The sequence below is a fragment of the Tenrec ecaudatus genome, chromosome 13 (genome assembly GCF_050624435.1).
Source record: "Tenrec ecaudatus isolate mTenEca1 chromosome 13, mTenEca1.hap1, whole genome shotgun sequence".
NCBI classification, from domain to species: domain Eukaryota; kingdom Metazoa; phylum Chordata; class Mammalia; order Afrosoricida; family Tenrecidae; genus Tenrec; species Tenrec ecaudatus.
In genome coordinates, this window is record NC_134542.1 from 10,779,431 (window position 1) to 10,800,746 (window position 21,316).

Consider the following 21,316-nt stretch of genomic DNA (forward strand, 5'->3'; position numbering starts at 1 on the left):
AAAAATGCTGGCTTTTGGCTGCCCATGCGTAAAAATGCAGAAAGGAATTCTGGACTTAAGGGTTTAGATGTGGATTCTCCAGTCAGTGAGAACAGGCAGGTACACAAAGCCCCCAAGTGCACTGCTGGGCTCACAGAGCTCGTGGTCTGTCGGCTACACCCTACGTGCGCTGCCCTGCCTGCCACATGGAAGGGATCACGTTGTCCCTAAACCAGAAGAAGAGGCTGCACAGAAGAAAAAGATACCCCAGAAGACAGACACTGAAGAAGCAAAAACGTATGGCTTGGGAGTACATGAAGCTTAAAATAAAAGCTAATACATTTAAAAAAAAAAAACAAAACAGAGCTCAGGCTTGGAGCTGAAGGTTGGAGCAGCCGTGCTCAGCCCCTGCGTGGAACATTTAAAATCGGGCTGGCAATGAAAAGAAGCCTTCACTGTTCACTTACAAAATCAAAATAGCAGTCACTTCCTGAGGGTATCTTGAAGATTATATTAGATTTATTGTATAAGAGTAGTTGAAATTAAGTTCTAGACCATTAAAAAATGGAAAGATGATAACAAATGGCAGGTGATGGGTATGATCTTTGTAACCATCGGTACCTGGAGCAGGAAGGCCAGAGAGGAAAGAGTTGATTCTCAGTAGGCACAATGTGGAACCAACACACACCCCCACATGTCCTAGAAAAGGAAGCTGAAGCATGTAAAGGTTTCCCATCATGTAGAAGGTTTGATTTTATGGTTAATAAGCAGCTTCTCTGTTGTTAAAGAGGCTCATCCAAAAACCAAACTCACTGCCATTGGGTCCATTCTGACCCATAGCAACCTGATGGGACAGGGTAGGATTACCCATGTGAGTTTCAGAGCCTATAACTCTTCATGGACCTAGACAGAGACTGGTGGATTTGAACTGCCAATCTTGTAGACATCAGTTTAGAACATAACCCACTTCACCACCAGGGATCCTCGGGCTCATAAGCATAAGAAATGAAGTCCCAGGTCAAACAAGCAGGGAATAGTGAAGATGCCATCTGAACTCCAGTTTGTCTAGCTTCAAAAGCTGTCCTTCTGTCTGACCACAGAAATTCTATTCTTCCACGCTCTTCTTTATTTCAATGCAGCCCACTGTCCTCGAGTCTGTTCTGACTCAGAGTGACCCTATAGGATGGCTTAGAACTGTCCCATAGGATTCATGTATATGGTTGCTAACCACAAGGTTAGCAACTTGAAACTACTAGTCACTCCAAGGGAGAAAGATGACACGTCTATCCCCGTGAAGAAGGAACAGTCGCGGAAACCCCCAGGGGCAGTGGTCCCGTGTCCTATCGTGTCGCTAAGAGTCAGAATAGATTCTGTGGCAGTGCCAGAGAGAATTCTTACAAAAGCCAGATGCTTCATCTTTCTCCCCGGTTCAAGCTTCTGACTCTCTGGTTAGCAGCTACGTGCTTTAACTACTGTGCCACCAGAGTTCAGTGTACACCAGCGAAGAGTCGTATGTTAATTCATGACAACATACAAACACAAAAACATCCACTGCCATTGAGTCGATCCCAACTCACAGCTACCTTTTAGGACTGAGTCCTGTGGGTTTCTGCGACTTTCTCTTCACAGGAGTGGAAAGCCTCAGTTTCAAACTGCTGAGCTTGCCACCAGTAGCCCAACACATAGGCCACTACGCCACCAGACCAGGTGGCACTACTGGGGAGGCAACTGCAACAGAGTCGGCAGTTAACAACCCACCAACCCCTCTTCAGGAGAAAGGTGAGGTTTTCTGCTCCTGTACAGAGTCACGGTTGATAACCCAACCAGAGAGCTGGGGCTGTCTGCTCTCTTTAAGATACACAGCCTGGAAACCCGGTGCATGTATACTGTGAGTCAGAATCAACTTGATGGCTGTGGAGTTTGGGGAACTTAATGACCTCCAGAGGGCCCCATTAAACAGCAAGCTTTCAATTAATTGGAAAGCTTGGGAACATGGGGAGCTGTGGGTTTTAAATATATACTGTGGATGAACTCAGGGTTAGCCAGGAAACATTTTGATCTAAAGAATCATGTTTTGAAAAGAATTTCTCATGTAACCATCCTGACTGGATTCCTTCAAAGGTGATGCTTGTCCTTTTAAAGACCAGCAGTCAGAAGAGTGTGCTGACGTTCAGAGAGGGGCTCTAATTTTGTATCAGAGTCCCAGATTCAGGAGCCACAGAAGAGGATCATTCAAGCTAACCTGCCCGTCTCAGAAAGAAAGTACTGATGGCTGAGCGGAGCCCCAGGCTGAGCTGAGCCGAGCCCCAGGTGTGAGCCTTTGGAAAACAAACGTTAAAGATTATCAAGTATTTGTCCTTCCTCAAGGTGCCCTGCTTGGACATTAAATAAGGAATGACGGTGCTGGCAAAGTACCCAGGCACTGCCAGAACAAACAACTCTGTCTTGGAAGAGGTACCGCCAGACTTCATCTCAAGTACCTTGGACGTGTTATCAGGAGCAACCAGTCGCTGGTAAAGTTGAGGGGCAGCAAAAAATGAAGACCCCCGATAAGATGGATCGACACAGTGACTGGAACAATGGGTTCCAAAGCTTGTGCGGATGACACAGGGCTGGCAGAATATCATTCTGTTGTACATGGTGCCGCTATGAATAGGACACAGAACAACTGCAACAGTGTGCCCCGAGGGGCGGGGGGTGCGGGTGTGGTGTGTGTAAGTCATCTGCTACAGAAAGATGGAAACCCCATGTAGGTTCAGGATAATGGGCTTTTGACTCTTCCCTTAAGGCCCGTGGATGGCACAAATGATTAGTTTGCAGTAGACTGCTAACTGAAAGGTTGGCAGTTCAAACCCAGCCAGTGTTATCATCAAGAAGGGTTACTGCCAAGCAAACCTGTGGAGCAGTTTTATACATGGAGTCAACATGGGTCAGCATCCACTCAATAGTCATAGGTTTGGCTTCCCTTCGATGCAACAATGGAATAACTTAGTAATCATTACGATTCTTCATGTGAACATCAACCCTCCAATTTTAGTGTTGCCATTGTAAATGTGGAACATTTAAAAACAGGGATGTATTTTCCCCCTAAGGAGCCCTGGGTGCACAATAGCTAAGCACTGGACCCTCAGCCACTGCGGTGGGTGGATACGGGCCCAACTTAGAGATCTGCTCCCATAAAGACTGTGGCCTGGGAACCCAATGGGTCATACGGATCTGTAATAAAGGGTTGTTATGGGTCGGAACAGACCCATTGACACTAAACCATCTTAAATCTTGATTTAAAAAATGACTAGTTTTGAACTCTCTGGTTCCTAAGATAACCCTTTTTTTGAGCTGCTACATTCCTCTTCGCCTACTCTGTCAACTTACAGAGTATGGAAACTTTCATTCTGATGTTTGATGCTCAAGTGTTTAATATAGAGATATGTCATTAGCTTCATTTTTAAAGTCAATTTTGCCTATTATAAAATACACCTCCTCTCTGAAATACACATCACCTATTTCACGTGGTGAACTATCACTGTCACGCTGTGAAGTTCATGAACAAGAGCTTTGAAACTCCCATTCCTGCATGTAATTTCCTAGTGAGCTTTGATTTTTGCTGGATGCAGTTTCTCTTCATTAGGCTCAAGAATTCCATTGCAGTGATGCTAGTTGAGCAACCCATCTTGGCAATAGATGCTCTCTGCTGTCTCATATTTAATTGTCGCTCTTATTTAATTACTGAAAACTTTATTTGAAACTCACATAACATATTCCAGTGAGGGCACAGATTTCAGCTCAAATTTCCTCCAAGCCTATTTTCATTACGACTTTCATCTTTAAAAATAAATGGTTTCTGGGAGAAGCGATCACAGTAGTCAATCTATAACCTCCTCGCAGGGGGATGAACAACAGAAAAGTCGATGAAGGGAGACAGTGGCTAATGTGAGACATGAAAAAAATAATACTTTATAAATTATCAATGGTTCACGAGGGAGGGAAGATGGGGGATGTGTGGTGGAGGATGAGCTTACACCCAGGGCTCAAGTAGAAAGAATATGTTTCCAAAATGATGATGGCATTATATGTACAACTGTGCTTGACACAAGGGATGGATGGATGGATTGTGATAAGAGCTGTAAGAGCCCCCAATTAAGTGATTTTTAAAATTAAAAAAAATAAATGGTTTCTCTTTTCCGTTTTTTGGTTCATCATTCTGTTGCCTCATAGTACCTTAAGTAGAACGTAAGGAAGCAAGAGTTAAGAAGGGAAGCCAAATTCCTCTGGGCATTTGTGACCGTCAAATGGCAAAGACACTTACCGTATATACTAATGAATAAGCCGAGTTTTTCAGCACATTTTTAGTGCAGTATTGTGGTAAAATTGGGTGCCTCGGCTGATATTCGGGTCGGCTTATAGTTGAGGATATACGGTACTTTGAGAGAAGGCAGAGACCATTATTTATGAGGAGCCCTGGGGCAGAGTGGTTATGAGTTGGGCCACTAACCACAAGGTCAGCAGTACAATAGGACCAGCCTCTCTGTGGAAGAAAGACAAGGCTTTCTACTCTCAATAAGAGTTCCAGTCTCAGAAACCCCACCGAGGCCATTTTATCCCGTCCTACAGGGGTGCTGTGAGTCGGGCGGGATCCACGCAATGGCAGTGAGTTTGGTTGTGGACTTGAGACTCTTCTTGCCTTCAAGTGAGCAGCTGCTGGCCACCATGACCACCTTCCAGTTGTCCGGGTGGCCTTTCCGACTCCTGGAGACCCCCCAGATCTATCAGATTCACTGTGGTTTGGGTGGAAGTTTATGGAACAAAATAGCTTTCCTTTCCACAAGGTATGCCCCTGTGTTCAATAACACTGCTCACCATTCCCCCACCGGGACAGCACCCCTCCTGCTTCTTCCCTGGCTTCCCTGTATCCACTCCCTTTTTCAAGTCCCTTCTCGCCTCCTGAACTTGGCCTTTGCACAAGCACTGCCCCTTTGGTCGCATGTGGTGGATGGTCCTGAGGTGCTGTGTTAGTCTGGGTAAACTAGGGAAACAAGTCCACAGAAACGCATATATATATGAGAGTTTTATATAAAGGGTAAGTGTACATTAAGAAAGCATCCCAACCCAGTGCAGTCTAAGCCCATAAGTCCAACATTAGCCCATATGTCTGACACCGATCTACAAAGTCCTCCTCCATCTCATAATGACGCCAACTGCAGGAGGAAAGCCGAATCAGTGAGCATGTAAGCATCTCAGCGCTGGCAGGGGTCTCCACGCGGCTGCTCCAGCACCCAGGGCTGCATCAGGGTAGGTCCATGTGGCTTCTCCTCAGGGATGTCTCGCAGGAAGTAAGCCTTGCAAGCTGAAGCAAGGAACTGGCTAAAGTAGCTGCACCCTGCTTTGACCATCAGAAAGCAAGAGACCCGAGAACTAGAAAGGCAAGGCTCGCTTAGCCATTTATCTCGCCGCCCTTCAATTAATCCCACATGTGTTTATCGGCCAGGTTGGCACAATAAACCTTAACTATTTCAGTGCTTTGGATCTACTGAATTGACACGGGTACAAATTGGAAAGTTCATACTACTGAGTTTGGTAGTTTCTGATATTACCAAATAACCAAGCTCACAATCCATGTGTAAATATATTATCAGAGCCAACTCGTCCTTCCTCAGAGATAATGATATTACATCCGCAGGATTTTACTAAAGGTCTGGCTGGTTGTTTCCATCAGGAGATAAAGGAATGTGATTACATTTAGAAAAAAAAGTCATCAAAATAGAATAGATCATTACTGTCTGGGTCCAAATGTCTCATTTCACCCTGAGCTAAGTGCATTAGCCAAAGGCACAATTCCATCTTGCCGCCTGGCACTGGCCACCATCTGGGTCCCTCTCAGCTTCTTTCCTCCACGCCCAAACAGGGTGGCATGGACCAAGAGCTTTTACAGCTTCCTTTAATGTGAGTACAGTGGGTTTTTAAAATCTAGAGAAGCCATTTCTGTACACAGACGCAGGATGCCCCCATCATTGTTGCTTCGAAACATACAGATCGTGTCTGAAAGCAAGTACTGACTAAGAAGTTACGTGGGCAGCCCGGGACAGGAAATAAGGATCCCAGCATGCAGCGGTGTGCATTCTGGCTGCCTCAGACTTGTGGCCACCCACATGCCTCAAAGTAAAGCTACATGCCACAGGGTTTCCTTGAGTGTCACCTGACAGCAGCAGACTGCCAGGCCTCTCTTGAGCATGCCACCGGGTAAGTTCATGCCACCGACCCTTAGGTTAGTGGTTGAATAGAAACTGAACCACCCAGGACCTTATACTATGATATTTAAAAATTCTAACTACCAACCTAGCCGGGAGGCAAGCTGTAGGCACTCCTGAAGCCTACTACATGGAAACATATCAATCTGTGGAAATCTATCATTTGACCCCATCTGGCTCATTTAAAATGGTACCCCACTGGCATTAGTGGGTTATGCTTTGGGCTGCAAACCGCAAGATCAGCAGTTCGAAACCACCAGTGGCAGAAAGACAAGGCTTTCTACTCCTGTACACAGTTACAGCCTCAGAAACCCACACAAGCAGTTCTACCCTGTTCTGTAAGGTTGCTATGAGTCAGAATTGACTCAGTGGCAAAGAGTTTGGTTTTTTGTTGGTTTGTGGGGGCATTTGGGTTTTGGGTTTTTTTTAGCTCATTTAAAAGGAACCCTGAAAAAAAATTTTAACAAATAAAAGGAACCCTGGTGGCACCAGGTTTTGAAACCCTTTGAATGAGTGAAAGACAAGAATGTGGCCTTGGAAGAATGCAGTTTCTCTTGTCGCTTTTCTCTCCTGGACTTATTCTCATCTGTCAGCAAACGCTGTTTTTAATCATCCCGAATAACCTTAAAGAACTGGGAGTTTGGAGAGTCCAGATTTTAAAAGCTGCAGCTTGGAAGAAGGCAGACGCTCGGCAAGGCCTTGGCCTTGCTATTTCTATTAATAAGTACTTATCTAAGTGTGCTAACGAGCCCTGGGGATGTTCTGGTTACACGTTGGCTGCAATCCCCAAGGTCAGCTTTTCGAAACCACCAGCCACTCCTCAGGAGAAAGATGGGGCTTTCCACTCCTGCTAACCGTTACATGCTTGGAAACGCACAGGGGCATTTCTGCCCTGTCCTCTAGGATTGCTATTGCGATGAGTCGGCATTGACTTTGTGGCTGGGAGTTTGGTTTTTGGCGTTAAATGTGCTTTGTCTAGAAAGACCTTGACGGCCAATGTTTGGCTCCAGATCTGTCTTTGGTATTTTTCCAGGGAAGCCTCCATTCCTCACTGATCAGGTAGCAGCGCACAGGTTTGGATCTTGCAAACTGGTCATTGGATCAAGAGAAAAATGGCAGAACTTGAGACAGCCCAGAAGCCTTTGAAAATGTCATGATCATAAGCTATTTCACCTGAAATTAATTGAGTGCTTGATAGGCACCCCCAGGGTACTGCCAATGATTTGCCTTCACATACTGACCTAAAGTCTGACGGTTTAAGTCCAGCCAGGAGCACTGAAGACCTGAAGATTTGCTTCTGTAAAGGTCACCCTGAGGAGCAATGCTGCTCTGTGGTACTTGGGCTCACTGTGAATTGGAATTAATTCAATAGCAATGTTTGCTTGTTGGTTTTTAATGAACCAGACATTTTTTCCAGTGTATCCATTCTTGAGTCTCCACTGGGCTACAGCCTGCCCTGACTTCTTTCTGATTATTGACCAACAATGTGGAAGGGGTTGCCCTCGGGTTTCCTAGCTGGCCCAGGAATCCCTGCTCTTCTCAATGCCACCCATAACTTGTGAAGCGCCACCCAGTCTTTGCATAGTCAATCAAAGACAAGCAAATATCTTTCTGGGATTCATGATCTGTCTGACATCCGGGATGATACCCCTCACAGCACCTCCTCTGCTGACCCTGGCTTTAATCTCTGGCAGCTCCCCGTTGACAGACTGCGGCAACCCTTGTGGGAGGACCCTCGGCCAAGTTCACTCGCATGTTATAGCGATACTGTTGATAATTTCTGCATTCGATTGGGCCACCCTTCTTTAGAAAGGGTACAGATATGAATCTCTTCCTGTCGGCTGGCCAGGTTGCTTTCTTCCAAATCAAGTGCCTCCCATGTGGCATCAGCCTGTTGAAATATTTCCATGCCTGGAGCTTGGGGGTTTGCTCATCCCTTCAGTGTGGCTTGGGCTTCGTTCCATAGCGTTGTTTCTTGAATGCTGTTACAGCGATTCCATCTATCCCTTCCATCTTCTTTCGACGATTCTTGCATCACTGAATACTTTACACATAGAATCCTTCAACACTGCAATTCCAGACCTGAATTCTTTTCTTTGGTTCTTTCAGCTTGAGATGTGCTGAGCGCATTCTCCCTCTTTAGGCTTTCTTTTATGTGTGAAGCACGGGAACTACAGAACCTTTAGTGGTGCTCATGCGGAACGTGTACACGGACCAAGAGGGAGGTACTCAAATAGGACAGATGAATACTGCATGGTACAGCATTGTGAAAGGTGAACATCAAGGTCGCATCTATTCACAATACTTAGTCAATCCGATGAGGAGGACATAATCCAAGAAGCTGGACTATAAGAAGAAGAACACAGCACAGGATTGGACGAAAGCTTATTAACAACCTGCATTATGTAGATGACCCGACATTGCTTGCGTAAAGTGAGGAGAACTTGAAGATCAAGGACTGCAGCCTTCGATTTGGATAAAAACTTAATGTAAAGAAACAAAATTCCTCACAGTTGGACCGATAGGTAACATCATGATAGATGGAGGAAAGATTGAAGGTCTTATGGATTCCATCTTGCTTGGATCTGCAACCAATATTTATGGAGGCAGCAGTCGAGAGACCAAATGACATATTGTATTGGGTCAAAAGAAGTCAGTGGTTCGATATTGTGAAATATTTATTTCTAACAACAAACAAATGAAATTTTGTCTTGACGCTTGATGTAGCATGGGTAACAGTCTTCATGCCGGGTACTCATATGTGGGTGTATCTGCATGCGGTGGACCCACCTGGAAAAGGATAGAGTGAGCGGTGTCTCGGTTCCTATGAACATCAGAAATATGTGTTTTCTGATGGTCTTAGGCGACCCCTGTGAAATGGTCGTTCGATTCCCAAAGGAGTTGTGACCCACAGGTTGAGAAACACTGCCATAGGGTTTCCTTGACCACAGAATTTTATATGTGGAGTTGCTGGGTGACACAAAGGGTCACCTGACTACTACAGAAAGGACGGCAGGTGAAAGCCACGCAGAGGAGCTCTGGGAAACCAAACGGAGGACCTGCCTCCACATTCTGAATGGTCTTGATAGCAATGAACAACTCTCTTTTCAGAAAGCAGACTGCCAGGCCTTTCTTCCTAGGAACCACTGGGAGAGTGTTCAATCCAACAACCTCTTGGTTAGAGGTGAATGCTAACTGCTTGACTCTCTGAGGGATTGACTCAACCAGGTGCTAGGATAGGGAGATGGGATGTGTGTGGGGTGGGGAGTGGTGAGGATGGAAACTTGGCTTCTTAGAGAAGGTGTTAACTCATTGCCATCCCGTTGATTCTAGTTGACAGTGACCCTACATGAGGTTTCTGAGGCCCCTGGTGGGTAGTGGTTACACGTTGAGCTGCTGACATCAACGTCAGTAGTTTGAGACCACCAGCAGCTCCACTAGAGCGAGGAGGCTTTCTACTCCTATAAAAAGTTTCAGTCTCAAGAATCCACAATTGACCATTCTATTCTGTCCAATAGGGTTTCTGTGAATCCGAATCAGCTCATTGGCAATGAGTTTGGTTTGGTTATAGGATCGCCGAGTTTATAAATCTTTACATGAACAGGTAGCTCCATCTTTCTCTCCCAGAATTTCTGGTGAGTTTGAACGGCAGACAGGGTTGGCAGTTTCACGCTTTTACGGCAATGTCACTAAGGGCTCCTTTTGTTGACATTATCCAAAAAAATCTCCACACTCACTGCCATCAAGTCAGTTTTGACTTGTTGTCACCCTATAAAACAAGGTACAACTTTCCCATGTGAGTTTCCCAGACTATAACTCGGTATGGGAAGAGAAAGCCTCATTTTCTGCCATGGAACAGCTAGCTGGAGGTTTCCAGTGGCAGCCCAACATGTAGCCACTATGCCACCTTCGTTGATAGAATAAACCAACACCAAATTCACTGCCATTGAGCTGGTGCTGACTCAAAGACACCCTACAAGACAGGGTAGAGCTGCCCCTGAGACTATAACTCGTCACAGGAGTCAAAGGCCCCATCTCTCGCTTTGTGGATATGATGGTAGTGATGTATTTTGAGTAAAATAAAACGAGTCTCTCCAGACGCAAAGCTTCCACATTAGCCAAACCCACTGCCTTTCTATTGATTCTCACTGATAGTGACCCTGCATTACGTTTCGGGCACTAACATCTTCATAGGGAAGGATGACCTCGTCTCTCTCCCACGTAGCAGCTGCTGGGTTTGAATCACCGACCTTGTGACCAGAAGCTCAGTGTCCACCTGCAGGCACCAGGGCCCCTTAGATGCAAAGGCAGAGCTGACTTTAATCTGTGGTGAGGGGACACTGACTTGGTGATGTCACACACTCCGGCCTGCCTCCTGAGGATCAAGCACTAGGGAAAACTTTGCTTCCCCAGAAAACTGGATCCATACCTCCATGACCTTGGGCAGAATTGATTAATTAATATTTAATTCCCTTCATCCTTGTCAGGCTTTGTGGCTCAATGGAGGTGTGGGATGGCGATCTCTGCTTGGTCCTGCAGGCCGGCATGCTGCGATGGGGCTGGCTGCAGCTTGGCATGGGTCCCTGTGTAGCAGAGGGAAGAAGTGCACACTCACTGTCCTTGTTTGGGGTTCTGCTGTCTAGCTAACCCGCCCCCTTTGTGTCTTGCGTGCAAGACCAGCGTGGGAAGTCAGCCGAGCTTGGCTTACTTCCTGGGAGGAGCAGCTGATAAAAGTCATCTTTCTGGTCTGTGCCTTCAGACAAGGGTTTCACCAAGTACTGGGCCCCTTGGGCCTGATTGCAGGCCAATTAAGGTGATGAAGCAGTGCTTAAGGGCTGGCAGCGGGCCCAAAGGTCAGCACTTTGAACCTACCAGCTGTTCCCCGGGAGAAAGATGTGCCCATGTGCTTCTGGGAAGTTTTACAGCCTTGGAGACCCAATGAGGCCACTGGTGTTATAAGGTTACCATGAGTGTGAATCGATTCAACAGCACTGGGCTTGGGTTGGGTTGGGATGCTAGGAAAATGTCCATTTTATTCATCCTTGACCAGGATAACAAAGCATCCTTTATTCTTTTCAAGCCTTTAACTTGAAAATAAATACATCAGAGGTGGGAGAAGGGCTGGAAGGGCAAAATGGTGTTGCTTTTTCCTGGCTCTCCTCTCTCAACACCACTCCCCACCAGCCACACCCGTGCCAGCATCCTCGACGGCAGGGGCCCAGTGCCGATGCTCTGAGGATGTTCCCTGGGTCTTGAGTTAGGCGCTGCCCCCATCTCGTAGCAACACACACAGACCCCTTTTCTCTTGACGTAGCCCGTTGAAGGATAGCCTGCTGACTTAGCGCTGTTAGAGGCCGGTTCGTTTTTACTTGCAGCTCCTGCAGAAAGCACGGCGTGCTGCATTGCCAGGCCTTTCTCCCGTGGAACCGCTGGGTAGATTTGAACCTCCAACCTCTCAGTCTGCAGCTGGGTGCTTAACCACTGCACTACCAGGACTCTCTAAGGTGGGTTCTAGAGCCCCCATAACCTTTTTTTCAGTTCTCCTCTCCCAGCTCTCCAGGAGCCCTGGGGGCACAGAGTGTTTAGCCTGTAAGGTCATCCGTTTGAATCCACCGAGTTTGAATTCACTCTGCAGGGAAAGATGAAGGCAGTCCGCTCCGGTAAAGATGGAGTTTCCTAGGGAGCAGTTCTCCGCTGCCCCGCAGGGTCACTACGCGTTGGAACCAACTCCACAGCAGTGGGCTCACAGCTCTCAACTTCTTTTGCCCTTGTTTCTGCCACAGCCGAGAGTTATTTTCTAGGACAGATACTCGCCTTGCTGGCCACATGAACAGCCGCGGCAACTTTGGATGTTAAAAAGCAATCACCCCGTTTCTGTAAGGATGTCTGAAGTACCGCTCACAGGTCCAGCCAGGCGTGTCAGCACACTCTCTTCCCCAGTGCACCACTCTCTGCTCATCAGCCCTTCTTAACGCCGCTCTGTTTCTGGGCAGGAAGCTGAGCTGGGCGGCCAGCATGCCTCTGCTTCCTCGCCACCACGATATGGACTGGAGCATACTGTACGTGTGGGGACCAAGTTTGTGAACTTGGAATGGATTGCTGTCGAAAATTTTGACCAGACCCTGGTGGTGTCGTGGTTACATGCTGGGCTGCTACCCATCAAGGTCAGTAGTTCTAAACCACCCACCCGTGCCTCGGGAGTAAAATGAGGCATTCTATTCCCGTAAAGAATGGCAGTCTCTGAAACCGACAGGGACAGTTCTATCCTGTCCTGAAGGGTCACCACTATGAGTCAGCATGGACTCCCTGGCAGTGAGGGTTTTTGTTGTTGTTGTTGTTGTTTGTTTGTTCTGGTTCTGGTACGGTGATGCTGTCCATTGTAAGTAAGTGTTGGGCTGCTAACTGTGGGTCTGCTGTTCAAACCCATCCGCCGCTCCTCAGGAGAAAGATGAGGCTTAACTACATAATGCTATCTAGCCGCAGAAGCCCTCCACAGAGCCGCTCAGTGGCAGCGGGCCTGGGGTCCTGTTTCACATCGCTGGCCACACAAAGACAGGTGCACCGGAACACTGTGTTCCTCAGGCTCCCTCCGACAGTCTGACTGACGGTCCACGAGTGAGAGGGATGCCCAAAGAGGAAAAACGAGCACATTGCCATCGAGTCTCTCAGCTCACAGCGACTCCATAAGACAGAGGACACATGCCTGGTGGGTTTCCAAGACTGCAGGTGTTTATGGGAGCAGAACGCCTCGTCATTCTCCTGAGGGGTGTCTTGGGTGTCGAACTGCTGGCCTTGCAGCCCAGCGCTCGGGAGTTAGAGGCACATGAGGGATGCGAATGAACGAGGCCCTCAGAAGATCAGATGGAGGCTGGAGCAGAAAGAGGGTAATTTCAAAATTGTAATTTGCACAGGATTCATATTTTTATTCCCCATCGGATCAGTTATGATCCTTGACATGAGCGGACTGGAAGTTAATTGGTTGCCGGTGGCCTCTGACTGAAGAGGGCCTGTGATCTCTTCTCCAAACAATCAGGTTGGGATATTATCAAATCACTGTTGCTGCTACTGTTGTTGGTTTGGGGTTCTGTTGAATCCAGTTTTGACTCGTAGCGACCCCATGATACAGACACTGCCCTGTGGGGTTCTCTTGTTATGGAAGCAGACCAGCAGGCCTGTCTCCCTCAAAGACTGGGGAGAGGGATCAAACTGCCCAGCCCTCAGTGAGAGCCTGAGCACTTAACAGTCATGACACCATGCCTCCTCCTACTCAATGAGTATTACTGCCAACTCTCTCTCACTGCCATCAATCTAGGGTGACTCATAACGGTCCTATTCAAATACGATTCAAATTCACTGCCAATGAGTCAATGCTGACTCATAACAACACCACACACACACACACACACACACACACACACACCCTTTGTGGGTTTCCAAAAGGTAACGGTTTACAGGAATTTTTAGAAAGCCCAGTTTTTCTCCTTCAGAGCTGCTGGTGGTTTCAAACTGCTGACCATGGAGATCACAACCTAAGGTGTCACCACTCCACCACCAGGTCCCCTAGAGATCCTATAGAACAGGGTAAAATGGCGCCTGTGAGTTTCCAAGACTTTAACTCTTTACAAGGGTAGAGAATCTCATCTTTCTCTCTCACTGGTAGTTTTGAACTGATGATCATCTGGTTTGTAACCCATCACTTAACCCACCCTGCCACCAGGGCTCCTGTTATGGCTGTAATAAAAGCCAGGCATCTTCGATCCAATCTCTGCTGCTCAGCCAGTGGCCCCTGCAGCAGGCTAGACTCTGGAGAAAAGAGGAACAAGTGGTATCCCTTGTTCCATCCCTTTGAAGGCGGGGCCGGTTCTCAACACAGATGCTCCTGCCCTTACCTTGAACTGTCCACGGGGCAACCTTCACACATGGCGATGAAGCCCCATTTGACCCAAAGCCTGGCAATACCAGTTGACCCCAGTATCTGTCACTCACAGTAGTCGACAGGGCCAGCGTGGGGGGTTGTTTGTTTGAAAGTTTCCTGGTTTGATTTTTACTTTGTATTGTGAATTGCGAACTGGGGAAAAGCTTACAGAGCAGATCATTGGGTTTCGATTCAACAATCCACAGACATTTTCTTTCAGCTCTTCCATTGCCATCCCCTCAATGTACCAGCACTTACCCTCTTCTCTCCCTGTGTCTGCTGCCTCAGTGGCTCCATATTCCTGGCCCTTTGCACTTCGTCTTTAGATCTGACAGAGCAGGGTTCCACTCCAGATGTACAGGGTGACTCACGGCCATAGGCTTGGCAGGGAGCGGGGGTCCCACCAGTCTCTATCCAACCAGTAAGCTTGGTGCCTTGTAGGATTTTTCACTTTTGCCTCACTGTAGCCAGGACTGTTCTGAACATGACCGCTTTCAGGGCAGTTGGTAATGATTGCCGGGCACCATCTAGATCCTCTGATGTCAGGATTATCGAAACTGCTGTTTGTCTAATTGTATCCAAGCGTCTTTGAATTTTCATCATCTCTCTTTCCTCTGCTGAGGGAAAGACAAATAGTTGCGTCTTAGATGTGGCCCGTCTCTACTCACCAAGGTGGAATGTAGACCATTGTCTTTGTGAATCATGTTATGCCAATTGACCTCGGGGTCCCAGAAACTATGGTTCTGACCCCTCAGATTCAATGACTCATTCCCTCAAAGTGTTTGGTTATGTCTGAAAATTCATAACATTGCTCCCAATTCAGAAATTGCCCTTTGGACAATTGATCAGCTGCTGGGAGGGTTTAAGCTGTTTCCAAGAAGCGTTTCTTGGACTGATTTCAGGAATGTATGCTTCATTTGTTACCAGGTTGGGGTAGATGATTGTTTCATGATACTCATCATTTTATATGTCAACCTGAAGTCATACACATCTGTTCCACCTTTGTGGGTAGCCAGAAAAGAAGGAGGAAGAAGTAAATGAGAATAAAATGGAATAACTTGACAGGAATCAGAGGAAGGACTGAGAAAGTCATGCTCCAGTCCCTCGGGGGCAGGAGAGAGTAGGAATTTATGAGCCCACAGAACTGGATCCTTCCCTATATGACATTGGACAAGTTCCTTCATCTCCCCGAGACTTAGCTTCTCATCCACGGCATGAAAACTCCCTCAACTTTGCAAATGTTCAAAAAGATAAGAAACCAGCTCTGGAAATTGCCCACAGTAAGGTCACCTGTGAGAGCCTGAACCCGCATAAATCAGAAAACCATCAGAGAAGGATGCACAACTTTTCCAGTAAATGTGACAGGAAAGCGGCAGGACTGAACCTTGGTGGTGCCCCTGTGGTCATCGTGTCTGCTCTAGCATTGAGGGCAGAATGACTGTTCCCAGCAGTGGTAACTCTGTCCTTGTCAATACCGTCTCGGGAAGGATTTCTTTGGTTTTGATGGGGAAGTGCACATTTGGAGTGCAAAGTAAGCATGTAGAGTCCTAAGAAATGCAGAACGATGGGTACTTCCAGTGACATTATAGGTGGCTCTGGCAGTGTACTGATTCCATGTGTGGCTGTGATCAATATGGTCAGCAGTTCAAAACCACCAGCAGCTCCAAGGGAGAAACACTGGGCTTTCTGCTCCCAGTCTCAGAAACCCACAGCAGGTCGCTATGAGCCAGCATTGACTCAATGGCAGTCGTTTGGGTGTTTTTGGTTGATTCAAATGAAGGTGGTTGTAGTAGTTCTAGGCTGCATTCTCACAAGTTTCATTCCTGGCCAATGCATCTGTCATCCAGTCTGCAGGCGCACCAGGCAGTGTCTGTTCCACTGTGTATAGGTCGTCCTGAATCATGAGCCAATCATTTTAACATCATATTACTCAACTTCTCAGCACCATGTAATACGATTGAGCACCCTCTCTTGCTTCAAACATTCTCTTCCCTGGATAGCTATAGAAACCAAAAGCCCTCTTGATTTTCTTTCTCCCGACTTCGTTCTAGGACCCTTTGCATGGGTGTCTAAATCAAGTAACTGAGTAATAAAATACAACCCATCTTCGGCTAATTGCTCTTCTACTTAAGATGTTAAACTGTTTTCATTTGGTTTGGAGCATGGACAACGGGTCCTGACAGAGGTGGAAAGGTGCAGGAAATAATCACAGGATCTACACTGCCCCACACCCTGCCTTCTCAAGCCCTGGCGGGTGGGTCATGGTGGTAAGCCACCGGAGGGTTCCACTGGAGGTCGGTGTATGTTCCACTGTCCAGCTCCACCCACACGGGGTGACACCATGAGAAACCCCGCTGGTGACACCAACTTTTGTGGTGCCACTGCCATGAAGTTCCTTTTGTGTCCTTCCAAACTCCAGACTCACTGCCACTGAGTTGTTTGCATCTCATTGTGGCCCTGCAGGCCAAGGTAGAACTTCCCCGGTGGGTTTCAAAGACTAAAGATCTTGATGGGAGAAGAATGACTATCTTTCTCCCAAGGAGCAGCTAATGGTTTCCAACTAATGACCTTGTTGTAGCAGGAGATATTTCAGATGGATTGAAGAACAAGAGGAGGGGATGGTCTCATCAACAGTGATACCTTCACCAGAAGCATGTCTGATTTCTTCTCAGGAGGTATGTCTGTGATAGAATGGAGAGAACGCAAACTCCTGCCACTGAAGAAGGCTGTTGGGTCAAGAGCAATGTGATGGTTAATTTTATGTGTCAACTGGGCTGAGCTGGCTGAGCGATGCTGTTCAGTTGCTTGGTCAAACAATAATCTAGACATAAATAACATTAACATTTAAATCGAATGTAACTGAAGCAAATTGCCCTTCATAATATAGGTGGATCGTTTCCATTTGAGTGAAAGCCCTAAGCTGATAGCTGAACTCAAAAATCTGAAAAAAGTCGAGCAGCTTCATTGTTCCCCTTCTAGGTGGAAGAAGAGCTTTCCACATCTCTTCTCTCTCAAGATCATTGCTCCCATTTCTCTGGTTTGCTTTATTCTAGAGCCTTTTCAAATCCATTTCACCTCCTTTAGAAAGAAACCGCAGCCTTCTTCCATTCTACAATGGTTATTTCTGACTTTCTCAAACCAAATTCAGATGGGTAGAAGTGCTAAAGCAAAGGCCAAGGCATTTCAGAAATTCCAGGCAAGCCCTGAGTCCTAGCTCGTGCTGTCCAAAAGAGCAACATGAGTGATGTAACCATTAAGAATGGTCTAAGACAATGAGGCCAGTGATGAACATCAAAGACTCAAGGGAACTGTTAATCTAAAAAAGAAACGAACCATGTGGACCACCACCTTTACTATCCAGAGACCAGAAGAACTAGATGATGCCCAGCAATCACTACTGACTGCTCTGATCGAGATCACAATAGAAAGTCCAGAGCCGAGAAAAACAGGGAAAATGTAGAAAAAGTCGGAAAGCACAAAAAAAGATATGACATAAAATCACAAAACATAAGAAAACCACTAACCGAGATGAATAGCAACTGTGATCCTTAGATACCCAACATGTCTGAAACTTAACCTACCCCAGGGATCAACTTTCAGCCAAACAGTCTCCAAACCAAACTCACTGCTCATAAGTTCATTCCAACTAATAGGCACATGATAGGACTGCCCCTGCCCCTGTTTGTGGGAGTAGAAAGCCTCGTCTTTCTTCAGAAGAGCGGCTAGTGGTTTCGAACTACTGGTCTTGCAGTTAACAGCCCATCACACTACCCAATAGGCAACCAGGTCTCTTTGCCAAAAAAAATAAGCAGGCCTATAAAGTAAAAACAAACGCATGATAACATGTCCATGGGCTTCGGACATGTTATCAGGAAGACTAGTTTCTAGTGAAGTCATGCTAGAAAAAGAGTCACTGAAAAAGAGGAAGCTCCTTCAGGAGAACGAGGTGATTGACACCTCGCTACAACAATGGACTCACACCTGGTAGCAAGTGTGAGGCTGAGGCAGGCGTGCGCGCGCACTGTTTCCATTGTGCAGAGGGCTGCTGTCGGTCAGCATCTAAGACCAGCAAAAACATACAGAGAACAATGACATCAGGGAGGATTGTTCACCTCAGTACAATCAACCCTACAAGATGAAAAGGGCAACATTGGTCCCCAGAACACAGTTCATAAGGCAGGAAGCGCTGGGAATGAAGGAGGAATGGAAGGGGGGAATCCAGGGAGGGAGGGTGCTGAGACACCAAGAAGATTGCCACCAACATCACCAAGCCAAGTTTGAGAAGTAGTTGATGAACGTGGCCCTGCCCACCAGTTTCTTATGTGATGTCTTAATAATTGTTGAATGGACTAGCCTGTGAGATCACGAGGTGTCGAAAGGATCAGGCATCATCAGAACAAAAATCACATCATTGTGAATGAGGGGGAGTGCGGGGTGGAGACCCAAAGCCCATCTGTAGGCAATTGGACATCACTTTACGGAAGGGTCAGGGGGAGGAGACGAGCAAGTCAGGGTGCAGTGTAGCAATGATGAAACATACAACTTTCCTCTAGTTCCTAAATGCTTCCCCCCCACCCCTAATATCATGATTCCAAATCTGGCTAGACCAGAGTATGTACATTGGTACAGATAGGAACTGGAAACACAGGAAATCCAGGACGGATGATCCCTTCAAGACAAGTAGTGAGAGTGGCGATACCAGGAAGGTGGAGGGAGGGTGGGATGGAAAAGGAGAATCAGTTACAGGGATCTACATATAACCTCTTCCCTGGGGGACAGACAACAGAAAAGTAGGTGAAGGCAGATTTTGGACAGTGCAAGCTATGACAAAATAATAATTTATAAATTATCAAGGGTTCATGAGGGAGAGGTGAGTGGGGAGGGAGGGGGGGAATGAGGAGCTGATGCCAGGGGCTTAAGTGGAGAGCAAATGTTTTGAGAATGATGAGGGTAACGAATGTACAAATGTGCTTTACACAATTGATGTATGTACGGATTGTGATGAGTTATATGAGCCCCTAATAAAATTATTTTAAAAGACTTGTTGAATGAAAAATAGCTTTGCTCTGTAAACTTCAGCTTAAACTAAATCATAATGAATATATGTGACGCGGCTACACGGTCCATGAGTGCTCACCGACATTGCTGGGAGGAAGGCCAGGGCAGAGTCCAGGTGGGAAATGAGGGCCTGGAGCGCTGTATTTAAGTCATTTGGATAACAAATATACTCAAGAAGATCAAAGGCATAAATCTAACATGAACAGTTAACACTTTGTCAGTGGATCCCCTCTGATGTACAATGGACCTGATCTGGTTTTTAACAGAATTGCACACCTAGAGTTTTTCCTGGCTGTGACCTTTCAGAAGCCGATGGCCAGGCCTTCCCCCTCCACCCACCTCTACACCTCTGGGTGGATTTCAACTACCAATCTTGCTGTAGTAGCCAACCACTGAACTATCGTACCACCCAGGGACAGCCTGTAATTTCATAGAGACAGTCTCATCTTCATTGTTGCTTGGTGCTGTGCAGCCACTCTGGCTCAGTGACCCTATATAACATTGCCTGGTCCTGCTCCATCCACCCAATTATTGTTACATGTGAGCCCGTTGTTGCAGCCACTGTGTCAACCCTCATCCATTGCCATCCTTCTGCTTTAGGAAGCAGTGTCCTGCTCTGGGTATCTCTCCTGGGAACATACTCAAGGTCTCCCTGGTAGACAGCCATGAAGTTGTGATTTAAAGGCTCATAAGCACAGTTTATGCTTTTGTATGGTCAGTTCATCTTTATTAAGTGTTTTTGCAAAAATGCAGTTCCTTAAAGAAACAGTTCCGCTGGCAACCTTTGAAACTCTGGGCTGATCTTTTCCATCTCTCTTTCATGGCATTGTCGGACAGGTGTTGAACTGTTAACCACCAGGTCCACAGTTCAAACTCTTCCAAGGAAGGAAGAGGAGCCTGTCTGCTCCATAAAGAAACCTCACACTGAGTCACTAGGAGTCAGCATCCACTTGTCAGTGGGTTTATTCCCTTACAAATGTAACCTTGAAATTAATTACACACTTTTGTCCCAATGATTACAGCTCAAATCAACAGAGCTCAGCATCATAAGATGAAATGCATTGGTTTAATTCAGTCGTCTCTCTGATTTCCTGGGTCAGGGGGACTTCCTGGGGCCTTACACATTCCCATCCTGGAGAAAGGAGGAAGAGGCAAGTATTGTGGGTGGTAGGTGCTGCCTTGGGTCGTGCCCATCTCACAGTGGTGACGGAACTCAGAAAGGTGACTGGATTTCAGTGAGGTCAATCAGCTGTGAGGAAGTGAACTTTAAAAGTTGATTCAACATCCGTATCCTTCTTGGGCACTTCACCCACCAATGCCTAAGCCCTCAGGTACCAGCACTCTCTGGACACAAGTCCAGAACAGACCAGTGTTCCCAGAATAAAGTCCATGGCCTCCTCCTGGTGATGTAAGACATTTGCTGTTTAACCTAATTAGGAGAACACCAGTGCATTTGTTTGGTAACATTTTAACTGATTTTCCAGTGACCTTTGAGTCAGCAGGATAAAAATTAACTAAAAACTGCCTCCTGCTGAAAATATTAAAAATTAAGCCACTTGTATAACCTGAAAGTATAAATTCTGGTTTTATTTATTTTGAACAGTTATAACTGGTCCATTCATTTTTAAAATGAGGGGGGAAAGAGACATGAAATTAGGAAAACCAAGCCCATTGCTAGTGCGTCAGTTCTGGCTCCTGACGACCTTGCAACACAGAGGAGAGTGCCCCACTGAGCTTCCCAGGGTGCCGACATCTTTCTCTCATTGAGTGGGTTTGAACCACCAACCTAGTGACTATCCTTTGACCACAGCACTTCTAATTCCAGGGCTCTTGGGACTCAGGAGGGGAAAAACATGCTGAAAAAAACCCAGCCAACATTTTCATCTTTCATGTTGAGTTCCTTCAATCTCAGCAAACCAAGAAAACCAAACTGACTACCATCAAGTCCATTCTGACCCATAGCAACCATATAGGACAGGGTAGTACTGTTAACCCCTAGGTCAGCAGTTCAAACCCACCAGCCCCTCTACAGGAAAAATATGAGGCTGTCTGCTCCTATGAAGATGGATAGTCTCAGAAACCCAAATGCAAGGTCGCTAAGGGTGGGAATCAATAAAAT